General features: G+C 42.5%; 1 non-coding gene across 1 annotated transcript; it reads right to left on the reverse strand.

Moving 5' to 3' along the window:
* Positions 1-3,953: 3,953 nt before the first annotated feature.
* Positions 3,954-4,026, reverse strand: Trnav-aac. Its single transcript has one exon. It is a non-coding gene; the product is annotated as a tRNA-Val (tRNA).
* Between the last annotated feature and the right edge of the window lie 23,912 nt (positions 4,027-27,938).

A 27,938-nucleotide genomic window follows, 5' to 3' on the forward strand; every position in this document is an offset into this window, starting at 1 on the left:
ACGCACTGCGAGTTGTCACTCTTAACAGGCAAGCAACACTGCATGAAATAACCACGGAAATCAGTCGGGCACGTAAGACGAACGTAACCGTTATGGCAGTGCGGCGATATTTGGCGTTATTGGGCCATGGCAACAGACGCCCACTCGAAGCGAGTGCCTTTGCTAACAGCATGGCATCAATTACAGTGCCTCTCCTAGGGTCGTGACAACATCGGTTGGATCCTAGACGACCGGAAAACCGTGGCCTGCTCAGATGAGTTCCGATTTCAGTCGGTAGGATTAGATGGTTGAGTTCTAATGTGACGCAGACCCCACGACGCCATGTGTCCGGTCGGGGTGGCCGAGCGGTCATAGGCGCTACGGTCGCAGGTTCGAATCCTGCCTCGGGCATGGATGTGTGTGATGTCCTTAGGTTAGTTAGGTTTAAGTAGTTCTAAGTTCTAGGGGACTGATGACCTCAGATGTTAAGTCCCATAGTGCTCAGAACCATTTGAACGCCATGTGCCCAAGTTATCAACGACGCATTGTGCAAGCAGTTGGTGGCTCCATAATGCTGTGGATTATGTTTACATGGAATGGACTGCGTTCTTTGGTCCTACTGAACCGATCATTGATTGAACATGGTTATGTTCGTCTACTTGGAGACTATCTGCCGCCATCCATGGACTTCATGTTCCCGAACAACGATAAGCCATGTCACTGGACCACAGTTGTTCGCAGTTGGTTTGAAAAACATTCTGGACAGTTCGAGCTAATGATTTGACCACCGAGATCGCCCGACACGAATCCTATCGAACATTTATGGGACATAATCGAGAAGTCAATTCGTTCACCAATAACATTCCGCAATAATGGACAACTATAAAGGCAACATGATTTAGTACTTCTACAGGGGACTTCCAACGACGTAGAGTCCATGCCACGTGAATCTGCTGCACTAAGCCAGGCAAGAGGTCTGACATGATATTAGAAGGTATCCCACGGCTTTTCCAACTCAGTGTATATGATCACTTCTGTTTTAGGCTAAAACCCATTTTCAGAACGAACCAAGCATCTCCTGTTAAATTACGCTTATCAAGCTATGGAATGTTATCGTGTGTTCGTTTTCTTCTCCCCCACATGCTAGAGAACATATGACCCACACCATGCACTGTACCCCACGCCGATGTTAATTTGCAGACAAGAAACCTTTCTATGTAAGAGCGATGACGTCACTCAGGTAAACCTAACAGAAGATACATTCTCCCAGACCGGAAATTCTTCACAGTAGAATAAAGAATCACAGCAAAAAAAAATTTAGAGTGATTAATGTCTTTTGTCGCTTCTAAACTTTTGGTCTTCAGAGAAATCAAAATACCTTCTAATTTGCTGTTATCAGAAGGCTAAACTCTGTTGTACTGCCAGTCAACAATGATATTATCAACTGCTATGCAGCTTTTATTCCTTGAGCTATTTCTATGTGCAAGCTTTTGTATTCGTTCCAAGTCGTAGCGGCATGATTCAGTTAATCCAAGTAAAAAAAGTATTGCGTTGTTCTATAGGTACAACCCTCGAACACCTTAACGCCGAGTGTCGCGAATTCGAATCACGCCACTGCGCCGCTAATAAACTGAGCGCCAGTAAATGCAGGTGCACATCCTACACGGAGCTACACCAACGCTTCTCACATCTGCTGCCATCTCTTGTGTCTTTTCGTGTACTGCTAGAGCGACGTGATTTTTTAATTTTTTCTTTCATTTATAATTTTATTCAGGTATTAGGGGGCTAATATGACTAAGGGAATCGAAGGAGTGGTGATCGTGCATCCTACGAATGATGTCGCTAAATACGCTTCCACCTGTATAACCATACTCACTGATGGCCTGAGTAAACGAAATTGTGATCGAATCTTTCCTTCAGTCACTCCAGTTGCCAACTAGATTGCTTTATCTTAATTTCATTACATTTACCTTCATTTACAGCCTCCATGCTTATTTATGTACTTCATATGAATGAATCCATGTTTCGCCAGTATTGTTCCTTCTGTTTACCAGGACCTATTCTTTTCCACTGACAGTGAGACCATGGCTTTGTTGTGTTTTTCACCAAAACGATTTTCTTCCCAGAACGTAGTGATACACTAAATAGTTGTTCATACTGAACTGTAACTGAATGTCAATAGATGCGGTGACCAACATTTGTAACATGCGATATTTTTTTCTATCCACTGCTATGACGCATTACTGTGATGTGATGGCTGCAGGAATGTTTCTTATTAATTTTTCAATCCTTTTTACAGTACTAGACGGATCAGCCACATGGAAGCCTAAAAAATTCAGTGGATCTATGGGTAACCCTACTGACAAGCCCGGTTTAACCTTCGTTTATTGAATATCTCCTAACGCCTTTGGGGCTCACCGGTAAAATTCACACAGAATAACCCTACTGTCATATGAGGTACTCTGGCAATACGTTATTGGCATATACTACTATTTTTGGAAATTATGATTTGAAGCATTTCTACGTTTGTTCGCATTATTTGATTATTTTTCCTATCCTGATTTCCTACTTCTTTTCTTTCGTTGCTGTATGATGTACCTTTACAGGAGAAATTTTAATTTGAAGTAATGCGAATTTAAGGTAAACAAGGAATCGTAGTAAGAGCAGCCGATCCGCGCGGACTGGCCGCACGGTTTGAGACGCCTTGTCACGGACTGCGCGGCCACTCCCGCCGGAGGTCTGAGTCCTCCCTCGGGCATGGGTGAATGTGTTGTTCTTAGCATAAGTTAGTTCAAGTACTGCGTAAGACTAGGGACCGATGACCTCAGCAGTTTTGGTCACCTAGGAATTCATACACATTTGAACATTTTTGAGCAGCAGAATTTCGTACGCAATTTTGGACCCTGTTAGCAGCGAACTATAATAACTTCGTACTCACGTAAAAATGGATATTTCTCGTAACATTGCAATAGATATCTATAGTAACACATCAATCTTCATCCGTTGGGAGAACTACGTAACAAAGCGAATATATCTTTAAATGAATATAACTAAAAATCAGTTTTAGTCATTTTTTACGACTGAAAGTTTTACAGTAGACAAAAACTGCTTTTGTTTCGAAGAGTGTATAGAAAACGACGAACATTCTTAACAGATACATAATCAGCACGTGCCGCACTTTATATTTTCACTGCTATCGCAACTGTTTCAGTAGATAATATTCAGCCGTGTTTACTCATAGAACTTAGACAGAAGATGATATCGGAAGTTGCATCGGGCTAAATGTGTAATCGGGCAGTTTGGATTGTCAACACAACAGTAGCTTTCCTGTATTAGAAATACATTATTTATTGTTACGTACATAGTTGGGAAGGATGCCGGGGAAATGCAGGTGTTACTTAAAGTAACTTTATCCATCATGGACGTGATTCAACTTTGTGAAAAATGGTTCAAATGTCTCTGAGCACTATGGGACTCAACATCTGAGGTTATCAGTCCCCTAGAACTTAGAAGTACTTAAACCTGACTAACCTAAGGACATCACACACATCCATGCACGAGGCAGGATTCGAAACTGCGACCATACCATCAGCGCGGTTCCAGACTAAAGCGCCTAGAACCGCTCGGTCACACCGGCCGGCCAACTTTGTGACGTGGATCAGTTTTAAACTTGGTTTCTTTAAACTACAAACAGCCGCTGCTTTGTTTGTGCATCTATTTATTAAAACCATTATCCTAACTCCCGAAGGTATAAGTACCACATACGATTTACACAGTAAGCATTCACGTCCCCGTGGATTTTCTAAAATTGGAGAATGCCTAGTGGTTATTTTGAAATGAATACATTGGATTTCTTTCCCCTTCTTTTAGAACTGAAGTTTGTGTTCCGTCTCTAGTACCCTCCCCGTCTTTCTTCATCAATTAAGCAACCAGATATCGCATTGTTAAATTAATAACGAAAGACAAAAAAAAGATGTTTCCGCCCGGGATCGAACCGGGGACCTTCCGCGTGTTAGGCGGATGTGATGACCACTACACCACGGAAACTTTATACTTGAAATAATCCATCTGAAGAGAAAGCTGCACGAGGTAGCTGGATGCACACCTGCTACGTATCTAGGTCAGTATAGCGGGACCACTGAAATCGCCACAGCCGCTATATTGTCTGGAACAAACGTGTTACAGGCCACTGGCCACTTTAAATAGTTGTAATCGCCTCCACCACTGTTTGTCTGTACTTGATTACAGAAGGAAGATATGGTTTAACGGCCCATCAACGACGAGCTTACTGGAGATGAAGAAAATGTCCACCGTTAGGGAAGAGTGGCAAAGGAAATCGACCATGCCCTTTCAAAGGAACCGTCCCAGCATTGCCTTAATGCGATGTACGGAAATCACGGAAAACCTAACTCTAGAGGGCTGGAGAGTGATCTGAACAGCCGTCATCTCTACAGCAATGTTCGTCAACCTCTTCTACCCAAGTGCCGGTGCTGACCTTGTGGGGTGGCACCTAGGCCCGCGTAAATACCGATCTTATTATTAATTGAGTACCTCATGAATTATACTGTAATGAGACCCCAACAAGCTAGCTTCAGCAAGGGTGTGATCAGTTGGCCGCTGGCCCCAAAGGATTGATCGCTAATCTCGACACCATTCGGAACACTTCGTGTCGACTTTTCTCTGTATCACATTGCTGCCACCCTCACCGACCTCGAAGTTGTGGCACTATACCTGCCTGTCGAAGTGTCGTGTAATCCGCGTGAGCTGATGATTCAGTGACTAATAATAGTAACTGTACTTATCTTTGAATGGGCTGTGCAATATAAGGCACTATCAAAAATGCTTACTAAATATTTAATATGTCATTTTTCTTCTACTCCTTGCGTAGTACTACAACAGCCTTAATTTGATTTCACCGGTAGGACGACTACTCAAATCCGTGTCCAGTCACCCAGATTTAGATTTTCCGTAGTTTCCCTAAATCGCTACAGGGGAATGGCGCGACGGTCCTTTGAAGGAATTCCGGATTTCCTTCCCCATCCTTGGAACATTCCCAGCTTGTGCTCCGTCTGTAATGACCTTGATTATAACCGAACGTTAAACCCAAATCTTCCTTTCTTAATTTAATTTCACAGTCCTCAATAAAACTATGCGTCGCATTTGAAGACGACTGTCTCTATAATGCACTTTCACGAATCCATACTATTTCCCTGTCTAAATTTATACCTAGGTAGCTGTTCGGTGAAAGTCGCTCACGCCCGTGAGCTGTCAGTACTGGAAGACAATCAATGAAACGTTACTACTTCCACATTCTCACATCTGCTTCTGATGTAAGGGGCCGACTTAACTTAGCTCACATCCTAAAATGTTACAGTCTGTCAATTTTTGTTTATTATTGAGCAGAAGAACTACACACTCGAGGTCTCAAGATTAGCTAACGTTTCTGGATTCGGGTTTTAGTTTTACCATTACAAAATACGGCTGAGTACCACACGCCGCACGAATACTTGATTCGGACCGCAGTTTTACCACTGCGCCACCTCGCTCGGTACTCGACTGCAGGACGCAACTCCACCCATGTCTGCGTACCCCGCTATGGTGCAGGGGAAAAAAAAAAAAGTCGACAGTCATATCAGACTTCTCGACCATGTACGGAACCGCGTTCTCAGATATGCATACGCCACGAGATTTCGTTGCAGCAGATGTCCAGTACGCCAACAAGGCGCTACCATGAAAGCATAGATTTGAAAGAGCAGTGAGATTTTTTCCAGTCGCGAATTTCCAGAAGTTCAAAAATCAGTCATAAACTGTCACTTCGCAATTAAGACTCACAAACATTGCCACTCAGAGAGCGAAATCTGAAATAAGAAACAACTGAATTGCTGCTCAAATCTATCTCTTGCGGCTTTCATAGACGGGGAAATACGGATAGGGCCTATTTCATTTAGTTTTTTCTTGGTATGCTTGCTGGAACTCCGTGCATCGTAAATATCGGCCTATATTGTACACATGTCCGCTTCCCATGCAGTGACAAATCTTTAAATTTACGCTCACGGTTATAAATGTAGATCCCAAGATAACTATTTAAGGAAATGAGTGTTCACGAGATCGCATTGCTGGCCCATAACACTGACTACATTTTCTACCAAACTAAGCCATCCAAAATGATTGCAGTATAGTTCGCTATCCAGCAGTGCGAACGCAAGAAAATACACGCATCTAGCAAACGCAGTTTAGTGGGAAGTCTTGCTAAAAGTGTGAAATAATACCGCAGGAAAGGGCCAATTCACTTGAACTTCATAACTCTATATAAGCAGGTTCCCATTGATCACAAACAGCAAAATACTGTATGTTACTAGGTCACAGTCTTTGAAACTGTTGGTATCTTACAACGTTTGCAACTGTTGCTACCTTAGCATCACTCCCCCCACCCCAATAACCAACTACGGAGTGGCTTGTGAGCCTCGTCAATCCGTCAATCATCGATATGGACAGAGTCGACCAGTAGAGGATGTTATCCGCGGAGAGGCCACACTAACCTGTGGTTTTTGAAAAGAGGCAGTAGCTATTTTAGCAGTTGCATCGGCAAACGGTTTGATTGATGTCTGATATGGCCTTGCAACTTTATCCAGCATGGTCTTATTGTGTGGGTACCGCGAAAGCCTGAAAGCATGGAGAAAATACAGGGGTAGGACAGAAAAAAGGAGACACCGTGAGAAATGTTTGCTTGAACAGCAATGCAAATGGTAGCCGAGCCTGCGGGTCACACTGTTGTGTTTGACCACAAACGGCACCCGTCCTCAATACGTTACAGTGGTCAGTCATGTTCTGCGTATTAATGAATGCATTATGTCGGAGCTAAGTGACTTCGAACATGGGAAAATAGTTTGTGCTCGTATGGTGTGTGCTTACGTAACCAAGGTAGCCGAAGTATTTGAGGCACCATATGGAAGATTTATACCACCTACAGGGAAAGGGCAAAAACATCACCTACCAAGTCACAGTGTGGAAGACTGTGCGCTGAGTGGTCGAGGCAGTGACAGTGACGAAACATAAGAGGACGATAGATTGAAAAGCCACTGCAGAACTGAATGTCGCACTCACGAACCCGTCAGCAACAGAACAACACGAAGGCAGCTGCGTAAGCGGGGAATTTCAGGGAGGCTGGAATTTCCAAACCACTCACCAGTGACGCAAATGACCTTAACAGGAAAACGTGGTGCCAAAGACTCAAAACTTGAACTATATAGCAAAGTATGGAAGTCATTTGTTCGGCTGACTCTTATTTCACATCGTTTCCAACTTCTGGCCGAGTTTACGTCCTAGGAGTAAAACATGGCGGTGGTTCGGTGATGGCTGGGCAGCTATACTGTAGTATTCCATGACCTCTTGGTTACTCGGCGAGGTCACATTCCTGCCAAGAATTATGCGACCATTTGGGCTGATCAGGTCTATCCCACGATACAGTGTTTGTTCCCCAATGGTGGTGCTGTGTTCAAAGCTAATACGTCCCATGTTCACACAGCTCGTATCGTCCAGCACTGGTTTTGCGAGCACGAGGGCGAATTGTCGCATCTCCCCTGACCAGCATAGTCACGAGATCTCAATATTCAGCCTTCGTTGTCTTCTTTTGCGAGATGCGTGCATGGTCACTGTGCAGCTCCGTCATCTTTACCTAATGTGCCGCTAATTTGCAGCAAGAGTGGCATAAGATTTCATTGAGAAACATATCCATTCCGAGACGGCTGGAAGCTGTTTTGAGTGCCAAAGATCTTCCTACTCGTTATTAGGCATGGTAATGTGCTATGTTTTTGGTGTTGCCATATTTCTGTAAACCCCGTATACTACCGTAGTGTTTGTCGAGGGTAGGAAGCTCTGCTGCTTGGTTTAATTATGATGTCTTCCTGGATAAAGTATTCCAGAGGTAAAATAGTCCCTCATTCCGACCTTAGCGCGGGCATACTCGGAAAAAATTAAAACTCGCGTTATACACGTCGGAGTGTGGAATGCTTGATCTATCAATCAGGTAAGCAAGTTAAAGAACGTGAAAAGAGAAATAAATGATTGAAGTTAGCTACAATGGGAATCAGTGAGGTACAGTGTCAGAAAGAACCGGATTTGTGGTCGGGTAAATACAACGTTATCAACAGCAAATCAAATAGGGCTAATACAGGACTGGGTCTTGTGCAGGGTAATTCCGTAGTGATGTTACAGTATGTGAGAGATGATGGGTAAGGGTAAATGAATCAATTTGAGGTAAGCGACCTTGGTCTGAAAACGACCGAGTCGACAGTTACGAACGAAAATTGTTCTAATACCTCTGACAGTGGACCTCTTCTACTGCAAACTCTTTCCTTTCCATGTTTTGAGAGGACTTACTATTGGCTAAAGAAAGAAAAAAAAGTCCAGTACACATGAAATTGCATTCCTTAAGCGCTAAGAGCACTTGCTCATCTTTGCTACTGTGAAACACTATCTCCTCTACTGAACTTGTGCACATAGCTCTTGAGGTATGCATTTTAGGGCGCATGTGTACTTGACAATTTTTTCTTGTTTTGGCCGTGTAACCTCCTCCAAAAATATGGAAAGAAAGGTTCAAAATGGCTCTGAGCACTATGGGACTTAACTACTGTGGTCATCAGTCCCCTAGAACTTAGAACTACTTAAACCTAACTAACCTAAGGACATCACACACATCCATGCCCGAGGCAGGATTCGAACCTGCGACCGTAGCAGTCGCGCGGTTCCGGACTGCGCGCCTAGAACCGCTAGGAAAGAAAGGAGCTAGCGGTAGAAAAGGTCTACGGTCAGTGTTGTCAGAACGAATTTGGTTATAGCTTTCGACTGCAGGTGATGGAGAGATTGAAAAAAAAGTATTAAAAGATAAAAGAACTTACTCAGTACATTAAGAGAAATCAAAATTTAATTCGATGGCGACTGGAATAATATAGTAAGGAAATGGTTAAAAGAAAAAATCATAGGAGATTCTGGACTGGGAGAATGGTATGAAAGGAGAATACTCCTTGTAGAAGTTTGCAGTAGTTATAACTATACCCACTGGACTGAAGAATTACGGAAGTAGGTTGAGTATGCGGAGGAGCCCTGGAGACACCAGAAGCTTTCAAATAGATCACATACTGTTGACACGGTGTTTTAGAGACTGCAGGAGCATAATTATGTGGATTATGACCAATTACGAAATGCAGATTAATGCTGAAAAAATTCCAAAACGTTAAGAGTTTAAGGAGATGCAGCCTACACAAATCGAAAGAACCGAGGTTGTAAATCATTTCAAAGGGACAATTAAGCAATAATTAACTCAAAGAAAGGGCAGGAATGCGACAAAAAAGTTATGAAAAGGGTTTGAGAGATGAGATACCGACAGCAGAAAGGCAGACGAGGAAAAACTGGGCGAAGAGACAAGGAACACGTGAAACCCTTGGATAACACTGGTGATATTAAATTTAACTGACTAAAGGGGAAAAATGCAGCCATAGACACGCGTTAACAGGTAGATGCCGTGTTTCTTGACTTCCGCAAGGCGTTCGATACAGTTCCCCACAGTCGTTTAATGAAGAAAGTAAGAGCATATGGACTATCAGACCAATTGTGTGATTGGATTGAAGAGTTCCTAGATAACAGAACGCAGCATGTCATTCTCAATGGAGAGAAGTCTTCCGAAGTAGAGTGATTTCAGGTGTGCCGCAGGGGAGTGTCATAGGACCGTTGCTATTCACAATATACATAAATGACGTTGTGGATGACATCGGAAGTTCACTGAGGCATTTTGCAGATGATGCTGTGGTGTATCGAGAGGCGGTAACAATGGAAAATTGTACTGAAATGCAGGAGGATCTGCAGTGAATTGACGCATGGTGCAGGGAATGGCAATTGAATCTCAATGTAGACAAGTGTAATGTGCTGCGAATACATAGAAAGATAGATTCCTTATCATTTAGCTACAAAATAGCAGGTCAGCAACTGGAAGCAGTTAATTCCATAAATTATCTGGGAGTAGGGATTAGGAATGATTTAAAATGGAATGATCATATAAAGTTGATCGTCTGTAAAGCAGATGCCAGACTGAGATTCATTGGAAGAATCCTAAGGAAATGCAATCCGAAAACAAAGGAAGTAGGTTACAGTACGCTTGTTCGCCCACTGCTTGAATACTGCTCAGCAGTGTGGGATCCGTACCAGATAGGGTTGATAGAAGAGATAGAGAAGATCCAACGGAGAGCAGCGCGCTTCGTTAGAGGATCATTTAGTAATCGCGAAAGCGTTACGGAGATGATAGATAAACTCCAGTGGAAGACTCTGCAGGAGAGACGCTCAATAGCTCGGTACGGGCTTTTGTTGGAGTTTCGAGAACATACCTTCACCGAAGAGTCAAGCAGTATATTGCTCCCTCCTACGTATATCTCGCGAAGAGACCATGAGGATAAAATCAGAGAGATTAGAGCCCACACTGAAGCATACCGACAATCCTTCTTTCCACCAACAATACGAGACTGGAATAGAAGGGAGAACCGATAGAGGTACTCAAGGTACCCTCCGCCACACACCGTCAGGTGGCTTGCGGAGTATGGATCTAGATGTAGAAATCAAACATGCAAAATGCAATACAGACAAATAGAAAATGAATCCGACAGGAAGTGCAAAGTGGAAAATTAGAAACTATATCAAAATGCACAGATTTAGAAGAGTGCGTGACTGTAAGAAAGGAGGGCACCTCGGAAGGAACAGAAGCATCTCTATGAACAATAAGATCGAAAATGGCGAACATATACACTCACGTTCAGAAAAAGCAGAACACCTTGAACGACCAGAGATAGGATGTTCATATTCACGAGACGTATACATTAGTGTGTTCTGCAGAAATGATTAGCATCTGAACCAAGCCGGCCCGCGGGTTAAAGGTCAACATCGATACCGTGGCGCAACACTACCTCCGGGAAAATGTGCTAGCGGCTCTTGTTGTCACAATAAACCGAAGGTAATGGATTAGTGTGACTTCAGCAGACCTGCACGATGCCTCGAAGATGTATGCGCAAACCGTACAGTGAAGTCAGTGAGTTTGAAAGAGGGCACATTATTGTCACGAGAGAATGCCGGGAAATTGCTGCTGATGTGGGACGAATTGTTTCGGTAGTGCACCGGATGTGCAGATTGGCTCACGAAAGGCCGTAGAACACGATGAGATGGGTCAGGTCGCACCACATAGATCACCCCCGAGAAGATAGACATCTCATCCGACTGGCACTTCAGCACAGATCTGCGTCGTCCTCGGCTCTTTCGCAACAGTGGAACAGTGTAACATATCGTACACTATCCGCAGGGCTTACGTGCGCGTCGTCCACTTCTCCACCTATCTTTGACGAATGTGCAGAAACACGCTGGCGGTAATGGTGTGTGGAACGATGCCAGTGGGGACAGGAATGGCATCAGACAATATTTTCGGACGAATCCAGGTTCTGTTTGTTTGAAAATGTTGGCCTCAATTTGGTTCGCCGCAGACAGGGGGCTTGTCTGCATTCGCACAAGACATACAACGCCAACTCAGTGCCCTATGGAGTGGGGTGCTATTGGGTACAACCACAAATCGCAGGCTGGTGCGTGTCCAGGACTCTGTGACAAGTGTGACCTACGTAAATGAGTTCCTGCGACCCGTAACCATATCCTTTCTGCACAACAACCCTGAAGCCATTTTTTAGCAAGACAATGCACGACCACACGTTACTGCACAAGCACGTGCTTTCTTGGTGTCACAGAATGTCAGCCTTTTGTTCTGGCCTGCCAGAGCACCAGACTTGTCACCAATCGAAAGTGTGTGAATATGCCGAAACGACAGGTGCAGCGCTGTGACCCGATGCCAACCATCACAGGTGAACTTTGAAACCAGGTGAATGCAACGTGGATGACTATAACACAGGACGGCATTCGCGCCTTATGCTCGTTGACGCCGTCACGCATGGAGCAAGTCATCAGGGCCCATGTCGGTCCCTGTGCCTGCTAGGCAACAGAACACATGCTGAACCGAGGTGACCGACATGCTAATCATTTCTGCAGCACATACTAATGTACATGTCCTGTGACTGTGAACATCCTGTCTCTAGTCGTTCAAGAGTGTACTTAGCAAAGAAGGCAAGGCTGCAAAGTGGAAGATGTACATGGAAGAGATGTGCACAAGAAAGAAATTTGAATATAATATCATAGAAATTCAAGAGGACGTAAATGAAGGTGTGACAGGACATGTGATATTGAGAGGAGAACTTGACAGCGCACTGAAAGACCCAAGCCGAAAGGAGGCATCGAAGCAGAAGACAATGGCCCATAGTTCTTTGGATCCATGGAGAACCAGTCTTGACACAACTGATCCACCTAGTATGGAGGACGCATGAGACAGGCGAAGTAGTCAGACTTCAAGAAGAATCTAATGTTACCAATACCAAAATAGGGAAAGTGCTGAGAGATGTATCACTGAGCCATGAATTTAATATGTCAGGGTTTAAAACACTAATACCGAATATCTGCAGAATGGTGGAACGATGGTCGAAGATAATCTTGGTGAAGATCAGTTTTTTTTGTAGAAATGAAGGAACACATGAAGTAATTCTTGGCCCTTGGATATAACGGTGTTGACTGAAGTTATAGGCGATTGTATGGAGGGAGCGAAAGATTGTAAAGAGACCAGAGTGGTCTCTGACAGTCGAGGGTCATGAACGGGAGGCAGTGACTGGGAAAAAGTACGAGCAAGGGGCACAGCCCATTCTCCGTTCTTTTCAATGGTACATTCAGCAAGTAGCAAAGGAAAAAATAAGAAATCCAGAAAGTGAATTTAAGTTCAGTGAGCAGAAATAAACGTTCAACGATGACACTAAAGTTATCTCGGTGACCATACAGGACTTGGACGGTCAGTTGATCGAAACAGGTAGTGTCTTGAGGACATACTGTAAGGTGAATGGGGGGAGCTGAATTATTTCAAGTGATGATAAGCTAATTAGAATGGAGAACGAGTTGCTGAAAGTAGTGGACGAATATTATTATTAGGCCAGCAAAGTTACTGACAATGTGGAAGTAAATAGGACATAAAATGTAGACTGGAAGTACCATGAGAAGTTTTTCCTGAAAAAGAGAAACATATTAATATCGAATTTCAATTTAAATTTTAGGAAGAGTTCTACTAAAGAAAAGAATGCAAAAAATGAGACAGGCAGAAGTAGCAGATGAAGAAGAAGTAATTCGAATTGACTAATTTAGGAAAGTTCGAGGGGTAAAATTGCATAGTGACCCCTAGAAATGAATACAGTAAGCAAGATGAAATGGATCTAGCATGCAGAAGTTATGAAAATATAACACTTTCAAAAGACAGTCTAGCAAAAACAGTTGTAAACCGATGACTACAACAACACAGCGTCGGAATTCGAACAGAATAAATGTGTCTTTGTATTACAAATAAATAAATAAACAAATGAATAAAATAAAAAACCACCTGTACTACAGACCGAATTTTGTTACTAGTATTCCAGGTCATTGGACCCATGCCAATAAAACCAGTTACCACAATTTTAAGAGAACGAAGAGAAGTTAGACTACAGAGAAGTCGTTAAAGCGTGAATCCGTGGCTTCCTTGAAGAAGAATTTCCAATATTTTGTTGCACATGGTCATACTTGAGGTGGTGGTCCTTCCGAAGATCTGTGAATCGTCTCACTCCACCAACTGCAGTTTAACTAGAAATCCGAACTCCCGTGCAGCTTGACATTTTCACACATACACAGTAGTATCAGAGGTGCAGTCACATTATGAGTGGTAGGGAGGACACAACTTTTTGATTCGTGTACTGACGCCCACGTAGCCAGCCAGCACTCACTGCTCTTCCTTTCTTTTGGTTACTGTCCCGGTTCTGATAATGTAGCATGATTTGACAAATACTTTAATTTAGTTTTGTCACCGGATGCCATTTATGTCACCACAAACGAAAATTACAACAAAGAAGGAATGTCACTTAAGCAGTCTGACCAAAAATCGCGTGAAGTTAGTCATGTTCGTACTTTAACATTACGAGTTTTGCGTTGCTGTTACTCTTCCGAGGCAAGTATGGAAAACCTACTAAAATACTCGCCGTTCTGGCTAGCTGACGTACCAGACCAGCTGCCGATCGCACTTTGGTTTTCTCCCGCTTTCACCCCTCTGGTAAGTCAGCTCGCTAATCTATTCCATCAGGGCAAGCTGCCAACTATCACTCTTTCATAAAAATACTTCTTTATTTCACGCATTAGTGTTTTATAGCATTTGTTGACATTTCATTTCGAGATGATACATAATTAATACCATCAGTGAATCCAATGCAATGAATAAGATTTTATAATAAGATATATTTAACCCTTTAATGCCGAATGTCGCGAATTCGCATCGTACCGATGGTGTGCTCAAGGTTAACTATTTTTGAGCACCTGGCTCGGTAGATGTTGATTCTGCACGAACTACCAACCCTTCTGACAAATGTTGCATTCTCTTTAGTGTTTCTGGTACTTCTAAAGCGCCACTATTTTGATTTTGATCTTTCATCTAGAAATTAATTCAGACATTAAGCGGTTAGTAACGGAAAAAGAAAACTGTTAGATATTAATGTACAAGTAGACTTGTTTATTGGCATCTTTCGGCAAAACCAGCCAATAAAAGGGAATAACTGACTATCGTCGTACGAAAAGGATACTCTACAGGCAAACACATCGAGGACTTGCGAGGAGGATACAAAATACAATCCAAATTACGGAATATGATTCCACGAAGGTGAACAGTAACGTGTGACAATAAACCACATGCATACTACTGAAGGGGATACTAGACATACAGGAAATACGTGCAGGCGTGGCATACAGGCTTCACCACGAGGACATACTTACGTTTTAGGAAAATTTGTCGCAATTTTATAAAAATAAGTCACATCTACTTCCAATTAGATTTCCATCCACACAAAATATGATATTAAATCATGCACCTGGTAAGATACGCCAGTGTATAAATTTAAATGGAGAAGAACTACCAATAAAATTTAGTGTCCATTTACACAAAAATTGATATTAAATCATGCAATTGGTAATACAAGCGGTTATATAATAGTACAACAGAAGAACTACCAATATAAGTATGTGCAGAGAAATCACAGAATATACTGACAGTGAAACTAAAAGAGAAGTCACAACTTATAATTAAATTTACGTTAGAGATTGTTAATGATAGAAAAAAATCACAGAAATGTGGCACCAAAAAGTTTTAGAAGAGAAACATGCAAAATCTGTATTAGGTTACCACTCCTGGCATCGATGCCGCACTCCTTGCATCGATGAAGGCAAACTGACGTTGGCGTATTGCACCTATGGTCCACATATACCTTCAATACGTACCTGCGGACGCAAAAACTCTGAAACGTGGAGCTAATCCCTGAAGAGGCAAGAAACTAAAGCGCACATTAGTCAAGGTAATTTAACATAATTTACATGGCCACACAGTAACGGTGTGGTCCTTGCATACTTGCCTTCCTGACTACATTCCTTGTAGCCCTCTTCGCTGGGTGAAATATTAAAGGACGTAAATGCGTCTCTAGTATGTTCGCAGAAGATGTTATTTCGCAGATTATGTTACTGCTACAGGATAATTCGATACACCAATCAAAATTTTGCCCTAGATCCTCTGTATTCTTAATTTTTCATTTAAATATAGTTTTGCTGATAGTAAATTGCCTTACGCGGATGAACCGATGTCTTGAATGACGGCTGCGTATCCTCCAAGCCTTTTCTTGGGAATACAACATTATCTCTACAGCGAAATCGCTTATCAAAAGGAGCAAAACACACTCTAAAACAACACTAAGTTTATAAACCAAACTGATAATAGATCGCGATTAAGTGGCACCATCTGTGCAGAACAATCAGTTTAACGCCAGTCAATGATTATAAAATATCGTGAGATTAACTGAGTTTCTTCAACTCCTCAATAAGAAGCATATCCGCCAGTTATATCACTCCGCGTTTCCTGCAGATGGGAATTGTGTGACACTAAAAGTCTCCCTCACAGATGTGTCGTGCTAAAGCTTGATGCTCGCTATCGGCTGAGTAAAATCGGGTGATCGAAACATCGTTCGAACGCGCGTAATTGGTTGGTGAGTGCAGCCAGAGAAGGCTGCCATGTTGTCTTACATTTCTGTGAAGCTGAAGTGCTGTAATTTTTGCTAGTAAGCCACAAGCTTGCTGTTTAGTGCAGTGAACATTGTTAGGCTGTTATGTATGTGCAGTCGCAATAAAGCTGCATTTTGTACTGACCGATAAACTGGCCAGACCCCCACGTTACAGTTCACTAAATACCAGTACATCGTAGTGTTACTATGTTACACCTATTTGTACATTCTTTTATTTTTATTGCTTGTTAACTTCTGTCTGTACTCCTGACGTATACAAAGGAAGGAAAATGACGTCAACTCTCTAGTTCCAATGCTTTTTCAGGAAAAGAATGTAATCAAATAAAAAATTTGAACACTTATAACTGGGCGATTGGTTCTCCATGCATCGAGCCGTGAACGGGCTCATCCACTTTTTTATCGGTGCTTCCATAGTTCAGCGTTATATTACAGTTTTGTTCTCAAGTTCACGCATAATTTGCCAGAGTCAGTTTGAATAAGAGGCTTCGAATATCGTAGTGACTTCCGAGATCTTAGTTACAGTGACACGCTGCTCTGTGGCGTAGCCCGAGGTCTAGCTTAGCTGAGAAGTTGAGAATTTAGTTGGGAATTACCGTTATCAACAAATGTGAAAGCGAAATGAAGGTTGTAGCAACAAGTTGATTTCCATCCATCCTGAGGTCTATGTTCCTTGTTATCTCATTTTTAATGCACATCATTATGACAACAAGTTTGCTGTGCTTCGTGATTGGCTCAGTCATTTCAAACTGCGTATACAATCCGTCGTAGACAACTTCACTCCACATTTAACACAATGTTTCAATATTAAACATTGTATGCTACAGTCAGAAACACCAGCCGAGGTGGCGCATTGGTTAGCGCACTGGACCCGCATTCGGGAGGGTGAGGTTCAAACCCGCGTCCGGCCGTCCTGATAAAGGTTTTTCGTGATTTCCCTAAATCGCTTCATACAAATGCTGGGATGGTTCCTTTGAAAGGACACGGACGATTTCCTTCCCCATCCTTCTGTAATCAGATGGGACCGTTGACCTCGCAGTTCGGTCCACTCCCCCAAATCAACCAACCAACAGTCAGAAACGATGTATTACATAACAGGGGATTTATTGACGATTATTTTGGTTTATATTATTTTGTAATATCGTATATTAAATATGAAAAACGTAACTCTTGCCAGTGACGAAGAAAATTCCAATTCCAACGGTGGATCACCACAGACTTTTACATTTACAACAAAAGGGCATATTTCAGTAACCTCTCGCCATTTTTTTATCAATGCCGTTATGCTGCGCTGCAAAAACATACATGTTTAAGGGCAAAAATCTAGTGAAGGATACGAGTTTCTTAATGGTTTTCACCATTTACTACTGGTTGTTCAAGTGAAGTCAGACTTACTTTCCAGTGTCGTGACTGATGTTGAAAATGTCTATGGTAGCCTATCACTGTGTACTTTTTGTCTTCATAAGATAACCATTTTTTGTCTCTTGTTGCTAGCTGCTTCAAAAGTGTCTTATGTTCTTCTCCTTATCGTGAACGACAACGGCTGTCTCAATAAATCCAGGCAACGCCCAGGTACTGGTTAAAAAATAAGAACAGAAAATAACGCACTCCTCATTTTTCTATTTGGTAACTGCGGCTTAGAGGCTATGTATGGAAGATTGAGATTATAAATCCCAAGACTTTGGGTTTAATCCCACAATTTTTCTGGCATTTAACTTGAGTTTCGATTATGCCAAAACTTTTTGCGAACAAACATCAAATTGCTGTGTGCTTTGGATCCAAAGGTGTACTTGTAACTAGATGGGTGGACCAGCTCGCAGGCCGGAGTAACGTAGCACCTCAAATTGAGCTGTCCTTTGTAAAATATTGCGTTGTTCCAACCAACGCTAAAATTGATTGCTTTCTGATTTTCAACGACAACAACTTTAACAGAGATTGATAAGGAAGCACTACAAGAACTTGTTTGGGATGAGATTTGGAAACCACTTTAGATAAACGCGTTGGCATCGCAGTTTCCATGTCCTTCACGCAAAAATTTAGTGTCGTGAGCCCACATTCACCAAAAATGTACGTGAAAAATAAGGTTTCAAATGCGCATTCGTATCGCGCATCTACAGTGCGAAATTATAAAACAGACATCGAATAAATCAACACCGAAAAATAATCAGAAAAATTTGGAGTGTACTGATGTTCATATCCTCGTACGGTCATTTTGATTCAGACGTCATTTGAGACATGCCAGTGCGAAAGCTTTTTTCCTTCCGCCACCTAATTTTTCTGACTTAATCGAACAAACTTCTTTTCCAACCTAACACTAGAGTAATAATTAGCTCGTAGTATCTATTTTATTCATTGAAAGTAAATAATCTGTGACATTACGTATCGCGCGCCAGTTTACGCAACAGACAGTTACGAGCGAGTGTAATCGCAAGACGACCAGTTTACGTCAAGCGTTGACCGATTAATAAATCGATTATGAGCTCACAGTTATCGACCAACATCCAGAATGTCGATGATCGCTATCGACAGAGCAGAATCGGCGGATGGAAAAATCGATCAAGCTCGCCGAAAGCCAGCTTCGAGATTCTGCAAATACGTCGATAACAGTGCGAGCGCACGATCGATTTATTAATCGGCCAACGCTTGACATAAACTCGACCCTCAAATAGTTGCGAGTGTTTGTGCTCTTTTTATAAAATAGAGGCAGAAGAAACGGCGGCTTAAATATTGAGTACATGCGCTAACAAGTGCAAGACAAAAAAATAAATTCTTCAGTTCCAGTCTTCTGTTGACATGGAACCAGCAGCTTATTGAATTCCGTAAAGCGTTTATTAACGATTCTGTCAACGGTCGACAGAATTATCAATAAACACTAGGAAGAAACTCTTTAGGTCGTATGAAAAATTTTGGAAGTATATTAGAGTGTCTGTCAACACTTTTAATACGTTACTTGCAATTACTAATACTTCACCCCATTAGCTATTGTAGGATAAATACATTTAAGAAAGAAAACATTCAGTGCAGTTTAGAAAAATTCAGTTATACACATTTAGACGTGTGTGGAAACTATGCATTAACAGCTTCCATTCATTACATTTCTAACATTTACTTGACGCTATGACTGTCTGAGAAATAGTAAGAGATACGCGCGATAAGTTACGGTAATGTCTCCAACCTATTTACGTGCCAGAAAAGACTACCAAAAATTGTAGAAATGTAGCAAAAGGATATTTATGAATGAGCTCGTTTCCCAAAATGCCTTGGAGTTACAGACAGAAAGCACACATATCTACAGAAACCAAATTACAGAGGATCATTGTACTACAATTATAAGCAATATTGTCCATTGGTAATGATGGTAACTGTGGATAGTGACCATTGTTTTTCGACGGTCGGCAGTGCAGTATGTGATAGTTTTAGTGATTCGCAAATATTTAAAAAGAATTTTTGGGAACGGTTTTCAAATAAAAATTTAAACATACCTGACAGAAGTAATTTCCCAGGTTACGCAAATGGAACAGCAGTGCCCTATGTTTTGGTTGATTATGAGGCATTTAGTCTATCAGAACATGTTTTAAGGGCTTATTTAAAAAAGAAATTTGACATCTGAAACGAAACTTTAATTACAGACCGTGTACATCTCGCAGAATGCCACAGTGTGAACTAACAGAAGACGAGGACAATATTCCTGCAGACAACTACTTCTTGGATATTTGCAACAAATGAATATGATTCACAACCTGCTCAAGATAATGGTTAATGTTTATCTGAGTACCTTACTTCGCCAGAAGGATCTGTTCCTTGGCAATATGACCATCTACAGAAATTTTTGACGGTAATGTTTTTATAGGGTGTACAAAAATGTCCGCTACCAGTCACAATAAAAGATTATTTATTCGTCACACGACTGGTGTTTATACATTAATGTAGATATTTATATTGCTGGATATCAATGTATAAATACAAAGAAAATTATTTGTTGGTGACTAAACAGATACAAGTGGAATAACTGTAAGTGGTAGGGCAGCATTTGTCGAAAATATATCTGCACTTACATAAAGATAAAGCATCATTATTATAATTACGCTGTGGTGACAGTTTTTACATTTAGTTGCACATTTGTTATCATTTTCAAGTCCATGCTCCAGTTTTAAAAAATTGGACGTGAAAATAATAACAAATGTGCAACTAAATGGTAGAATTGACACCACTGCGTAATTATAATCAATGATGATTCATCTTTATGTAAGTACAGATACATTTTCGACAAATGCTGCTGTACCACTTACAATTATTTCACATGTATTTATTTCGTCACCAGCAAGTAATTTTCTTTGTATTTACACAGTGATCACCAACAATATAAACATGTACATGAATTTGTCCCGACGATGGGCACAAGCCCGAAACCGGTCACGTGACGAATAAATAATCTTTTATTGTGACTGATAGCGGATATTTTTCTGCACCCTACAAAGGAACAGTCACGGAGTTCAACAGCATCCACTATGGATAAAATTCACGTAATGTTTTTATAACATACGTTCAGAAATATTTAAATAACAATATTTAAACATTGCCCTACATAACAATAAAATGATCTTTCAAACAATTCGGTATATAAATTCCATTCAAATATACTGCAGCTATGCCTAGTAAAAATGTTTGCATCTTTTCGGTGGAGATTAGTTCTGTCCATCTTGATGTCAAAGCTTCACATACGTGCTGCCACTATCTTACTTTTATTTGGCGATCACTATAGCCGTGGAAGCGTAACATTCCAAGGTTTTGTCGTACAGCATGAGTCGACATTTTATGAAAGAAATTAAATCCTCGGTACTAATATTTTCCATTTTTAGAAATTGTCACACTGTACAGTAATCGGGCAAGCGGAAACAACAAATGCGCGTCGAAAAATGCAATACCATATGCATCATTCCCTCGGCCTATAATTTGCCGCCTTGCTACATATTTTTTATCGGTCGATTTTTCGATTAGCAATGCGCCTACTTTAATACAATATCATTGTCGTAGCAAAGCGGTACTGTGACCGGGCGATCGAAAAATCGTTCATGCGCACCTGGCTCTAGAAAGTACCTGACGTCACATATGCATGGAAGAATTTCAAGTCAGGAACCATGAATAGAATATATATTCTTACGGAATCGTATTCATCACTCTTCACTCTCTGATTTGCTCTATAACTCGAATAAAATATATTTTTAATTGAAATTTTGTAATAGTGAGAGACGGGGTTGCCGCCGCGTAGCCATCAACGCTTGACAAACATGCGGAAAGGTGGTCATACTGCGACCACGTGGCGCTCGAGAGAGAACTGGGTTAACGGGCCCTTGCCACTCGATTCCATGAAACGTCGACCAGGAAGTAATTGTAACAGAAGTATGATTGCATAGCAAAAAACATCTGCAATAAATAGTTACACAGGCAACAATCATACGTCGCGAAACAAAGACACGAATACGCGGTTGAATCATTCTCACGAACTCCCACTCAACAAGGATACACATTGTATTACTCTACAATTTAACAGAAATTTCATAATGTTTTCTGGCATGCACACGTAGAACATCCTGAGAGATCTCGGTCTAGTCGCAGCTGGGTAGTGTGCAATAAAAGGTGGTCATCTTTTACCAACCTCACGCTGCGGACACACGGACTTCCAGCCTGGTTGCAGCCCCACGTGGACGGCTGCAACCCCACGTGGACGGCTGTAGTGGTTGGTTGGCTGGCTGGCTTGCGTCTCCGGGCTATCCAGAAGATTCACCGGCCTTCCCATACCACGAGCACTATGTACATAAATCCACCGGTGTAACAAAACCAACTGTCTTGCGTCAGTCCTTTGCGCGCGACGTAGAGGGAACCCACTATTTTAACGAACACGCGTGGTCAAAAATTTGACCTTGACAGACACTCTGATACCCCACAAAAGATTTTTAACCCGGGAAACAGTGACAATGGAAATTAATTTTATTATTAACATAACATTACGCACAATATGAAGAAAAGTGATTACTATTACGGGTACATATTTTGTAAATTCGCGTCTTTGTGCCAAGAAATATGCGCTCGATGAAATGAATCTACTTTCCGACATAAAAAACCGTAAAAAAGAATGGACTCAGTCTCTCGACATCGTAAATCTGCTCTAGCGCCACACGACACTAAAACCGAATATAAAGCTACCACGATTTTCCACTAAATGTCCGGTTCCTGGCACCGCACTCTCGAAATCGCACAACACACACCCGCTCTACTGCTTAACTCCACTGGAACTGAGTGGCAACTACAGGGTGAAGTTCGGCAACATCCCCCTATTGGTACATTCTGAATACATTTGCCAATAGGAGCGTAGTGGGCGCAGCATCCTTATCTACCGCTGCCATCTGCCGGGACCCCATTATACTCGGGTGCAGGGCCATTAAGCAACGGGGCTGCGCATACCTCTCGCGTGAGTCATTAGGCGTAGCTTTCAGAGCGGAGGGTGAGATGCACTACCTGCAAAGGGACAAACAAGATCACATGAGCCTGGCTGCAGCCACTGTGGATTCCTCATTTCTACACAAATACTTCAGCCTTGCCATTTCTGAGACACACTTCTTCACAAAGCACACGTTCTCTCTCAAATCGAAAAGCTGAATGATCTAAGCGCCTCAGTTGGGTAATAGGTGTTCTTTATCCATAATAATCTATGCACTAACTCAAATACACGGCTATACGATTCAAGTGAAAAATTACATCTTTCGCATTCTTTTGTGACACTAACAGTTGGTGCCGCCATTACGAAAAATGGTTCAAATGGCTCTGAGCACTACGCGACTTAACTTCTGAGGTCATCAGTCGCCTAGAACTTAGAACTAATTAAACCCAAATAACCTAAGGACATCACACACACCCATGCCCGACGCAGGATTCCAACCTGCGGCCGTAGCGGTCGCTCGGCTACAGACTGTAGCGCCCAGAACCGCACGGCCCGCCATTACATCCAGAGGTAAAGGCTCCCAGCTTCCGAATGATAGCTACGTCTCACTGTAACGCATTTTGCTGCTCTTTCAATATATTGTTCCTTTTAGATTTGTGTGTTTTGTGAAGTGGATGTACCAGTCTTCAGTGCATCAGAAGATGGGACTGCGAAACGGAAATGGAAGCTGATTCATAAATGGCAGTGGCAGTACTAGGCAGAGACAGGTGTTGACTATAGACTTGCTGAAAGGTTTTGTATTCCCCATAATTACAGACAGTAGTATGTGTTACAGTTTTCGTATTATTGTTTCGTTTCAACTTAGGCTTCCATGCGCCAGATACTTCATACACAATCAAACAATGGAAAATCCAGAATGGAATAATGACAATATTATGAAAAGCAACTGAAAACATATTTTGCCTTTAATACCGTACGTTTATTTCATCATTAATGGTATCTTTAATAATGTGGAGCACATGTTCCTTACGTCTGCACTCACCTTCTCTACGTCAAATATTGACGATACACTGATCAAGAAACGTGTGAAATCTTCCGACCTTTAGAACTTGAAAGACCTCAAAAATGTCCCCTCTTCTAGGCCATCTCAGCACTAAAGTATTAGATATGGCAGGACACTCCTTATTAGATGTTGAAAAGGCGTCGGTAAAATACTAGACACACGAGGCTTCCTATGAGAGAAGCTTCATGGCTGCGGATCACAAAAGAAGATCGGGTCATTTATTACAAGAAAAACTATAGTCACTTCCTTCAGTGGGAAAAATAGTTTTCACTGCCTGACAACCCATTTGAAGATTGGAATGGGGTCACATTAGACAACTCAGATTTTTCTGTCTCTAGAAATTGTTTAAAAACCAATTCTACATCTACATCTATACTCCGCGAGTCACCTTACGGTGTGTGGCGGAGGGTACTTATTGTACCACTATCTGATCCCCCCTTCCCTGTTCCATTCACGAATTGTGCGTGGGAAGAACGACTGCTTGTAAGTCTCCGTATTTGCTCTAATTTCTCGGATCTTTTCGTTGTGATCATTACGCGAGATATATGTGGGCGGTAGTAATATGTTGCCCATCTCTTCCCGGAATGTGCTCTCTCGTAATTTCGATAATAAACCTCTCCGTATTGCGTAACGCCTTTCTTGAAGTGTCCGCCACTGGAGCTTGTTCAGCATCTCCGTAACGCTCTCGCGCTGACTAAATGTCCCCATGACGAATCGCGCTGCTTTTCGCTGGATCATGTCTATCTCTTCTATTAATCCAACCTGGTAAGGGTCCCATACTGATGAGCAATACTCAAGAATCGGACGAACAAGCGTTTTGTAAGCTACTTCTTTCGTCGATGAGTCACATTTTCTTAGAATTCTTCCTATGAATCTCAACCTGGCGCCTGCTTTTCCCACTATTTGTTTTATGTGATCATTCCACTTCAGATCGCTCCGGATAGTAACTCCTAAGTATTTTACGGTCGTTACCGCTTCCAATGATTTACCACCTATGGCATAATCGTACTGGAATGGATTTCTGCCCCTATGTATGCGCATTATATTACATTTATCTACGTTTAGGGAAAGCTGCCAGCTGTCCCACCATGCATTAATCCTCTGCAGGTCCTCCTGGAGTACGTACGAGTCTTCTGATGTTGCTACTTTCTTGTAGACAACCGTGTCATCTGCAAATAGCCTCACGGAGCTACCGATGTTGTCAACTAAGTCATTTATGTATATTGTAAACAATAAAGGTCCTATCACGCTTCCCTGCGGTACTCCCGAAATTACCTCTACATCTGCAGATTTTGAACCGTTAAGAATGACATGTTGTGTTCTTTCTTCTAGGAAATCCTGAATCCAATCACAAACCTGGTCCGATATTCCGTAAGCTCGTATTTTTTTCACTAAACGTAAGTGCGGAACCGTATCAAATGCCTTCCTGAAGTCCAGGAATACGGCATCAATCTGCTCGCCAGTGTCTACGGCACTGTGAATTTCTTGGGCAAATAGGGCGAGCTGAGTTTCACATGATCTCTGTTTGCGGAATCCATGTTGGTTATGATGAAGGAGATTTGTATTATCTAAGAACATTAAATACGAGAACACAAAACATGTTCCATTATTCTACAACAGATTGACGTAAGCGAAATAGGCCTATAATTATTCGCATCTGATTTATGACCCTTCTTGAAAATGGGAACGACCTGCGCTTTCTTCCAGTCGCTAGGTACTTTACGTTCTTCCAGCGATCTATGATAAATTGCTGATAGAAAGGGGGCAAGTTCTTTAGCATAATCACTGTAGAATCTGAAGGGTATCTCGTCTGGTCCGGATGCTTTTCCGCTACTAAGTGATAGCAGTTGTTTTTCAATTCCGATATCGTTTATTTCAATATTTTCCATTTTGGCGTCCGTGCGACGGCTGAAGTCAGGGACCGTGTTACGATTTTCCGCAGTGAAACAGTTTCGGAACACTGAATTCAGTATTTCTGCCTTTCTTCGGTCGTCCTCTGTTTCGGTGCCATCGTGGTCAACGAGTGACTGAATAGGGGATTTAGATCCGCTTACCGATTTTACATATGACCAAAACTTTTTAAGGTTCTTGTTTAGATCGTTTGCCAATGTTTTATGTTCGAATTCGTTGAATGCTTCTCTCATTTCTCTCTTTACGCTCTTTTTCGCTTCGTTCAGCTTTTCCTTATCAGCTATGATTCGACTACTCTTAAACCTATGATGAAGCTTTCTTTGTTTCCGTAGTACCTTTCGTACATGATTGTTATACCACGGCGGATCTTTCCCCTCGCTTTGGACCTTAGTCGGTACGAACTTATCTAAGGCGTACTGGACGATGTTTCTGAATTTTTTCCATTTTTGTTCCACATCCTCTTCCTCAGAAATGAACGTTAGATGGTGGTCACTCAGATATTCTGCGATTTGTGCCCTATCACTCTTGTTAAGCAAATATATTTTCCTTCCTTTCTTGGCATTTCTTATTACACTTGTAGTCATTGATGCAACCACTGACTTATGATCACTGATACCCTCTTCTACATTCACGGAGTCGAAAAGTTCCGGTCTATTTGTTGCTATGAGGTCTAAAACGTTAGCTTCACGAGTTGGTTCTCTAACTATCTGCTCGAAGTAATTCTCGGACAAGGCAGTCAGGATAATGTCACAAGAGTCTCTGTCCCTGGCTCCAGTTCTGATTGTGTGACTATCCCATTCTATACCTGGTAGATTGAAGTCTCCCCCTATTACAATAGTATGATCACGAAACTTCTTCACGACGTTCTGCAGGTTCTCTCTGAGGCGCTCAACTACTACGGTTGCTGATGCAGGTGGTCTGTAGAAGCATCCGACTATCATATCTGACCCACCTTTGATACTTAACTTAACCCAGATTATTTCACATTCACATTCGCTAATAACTTCACTGGATATTATTAAATTCTTTACTGCTATAAATACTCCTCCACCATTGGCGTTTATCCTATCCTTGCGGTATATATTCCATTCTGTGTCTAGGATTTCGTTACTGTTCACTTCCGGTTTTAACCAACTTTCCGTTCCTAATACTATATGCGCACTATTTCCTTCAATAAGAGATACTAATTCAGGAACCTTGCCCTGGATACTCCTGCAGTTTACCAATATTACGTTAACTTTTCCTGTTTTTGGTCTCTGAGGACGGACGTTCTTTATCAACGATGATAATGTCCTCTCTGGTAAGCCGTCAGGTATTTTATCGTTTCGCCCAAGGGGGGGTCCCTCTAACCTAAAAAACCCCCGTGTGCACGCCACACGTACTCTGCTACCCCAGTAGCTGCTTCCGGTGTGTAGTGCACGCCTGACCTGTCTAGGGGGGCCCTACAGTTCTCCACCCAATAACGGAGGTCGATGAATTTGCAACCATTATAGTCGCAGAGTCGTCTGAGCCTCTGATTTAGACCCTCCACACGGCTCCAAACCAGAGGACCGCGATCGACTCTGGGCACTATGCTGCAGATATTAAGCTCAGCTTGCACTCCGCGTGCGATGCTGGTTGTCTTCACCAAATCAGCCAGCCGCCGGAAGGAACCAAGGATGGCCTCAGAACCCAAGCGGCAGGCGTCATTCGTTCCGACATGTGCTACTATCTGCAGCCGGTCACACCCAGTGCGTTCAATAGCTGCCGGAAGGGCCTCCTCCACATTACGGACGAGACCCCCCCGGCAAGCACACCGAGTGCGCACTGGCATTCTTCCCCGACCTACCCGCTATTTTCCTAAGGGGCTCCATAACCCGCCTAACGTTGGAGCTCCCTATAACTAATAGGCCCGCCCTCTGTGACTGTCGGGACCTTGCCGGAGAATCGGCCACTGGCCCAACAGGCGAGGCATCCTGTGGTGGCTCGGAAACTATGTCATCACCACTAGGAAGCACCCCGTACCTGTTGGAAAGGGGTAAGGCAGCTGCCACGCGGCCAGATCCCACCTTCGCCTTTCGGCCAGGCACGCGCGAGCCCACCACTGTCCGCCATTCACCCTGGAGTGATGGCTGACCGGTAAGATGCTCACTGCCGGAAGACGCAGCGACATCAGGGGTTCCATGTGATTCCAAGGCCACCGAAGTAGGCATAGGTCTCACCACAGTTGCCCCAACGCCACTACGAGCCGACGCCTGCGCCTCGAGCTCGATGAGCCTAACAGACAAAGCCTCCACCTGCCCCCGAAGAGTGGCCAATTCTCCTTGCGTCCGCTCACAACAACCACAGTCCCTACACATGACTATGTTTA

Source organism: Schistocerca americana, chromosome 2, assembly GCF_021461395.2.
Source record: "Schistocerca americana isolate TAMUIC-IGC-003095 chromosome 2, iqSchAmer2.1, whole genome shotgun sequence".
NCBI classification, from domain to species: domain Eukaryota; kingdom Metazoa; phylum Arthropoda; class Insecta; order Orthoptera; family Acrididae; genus Schistocerca; species Schistocerca americana.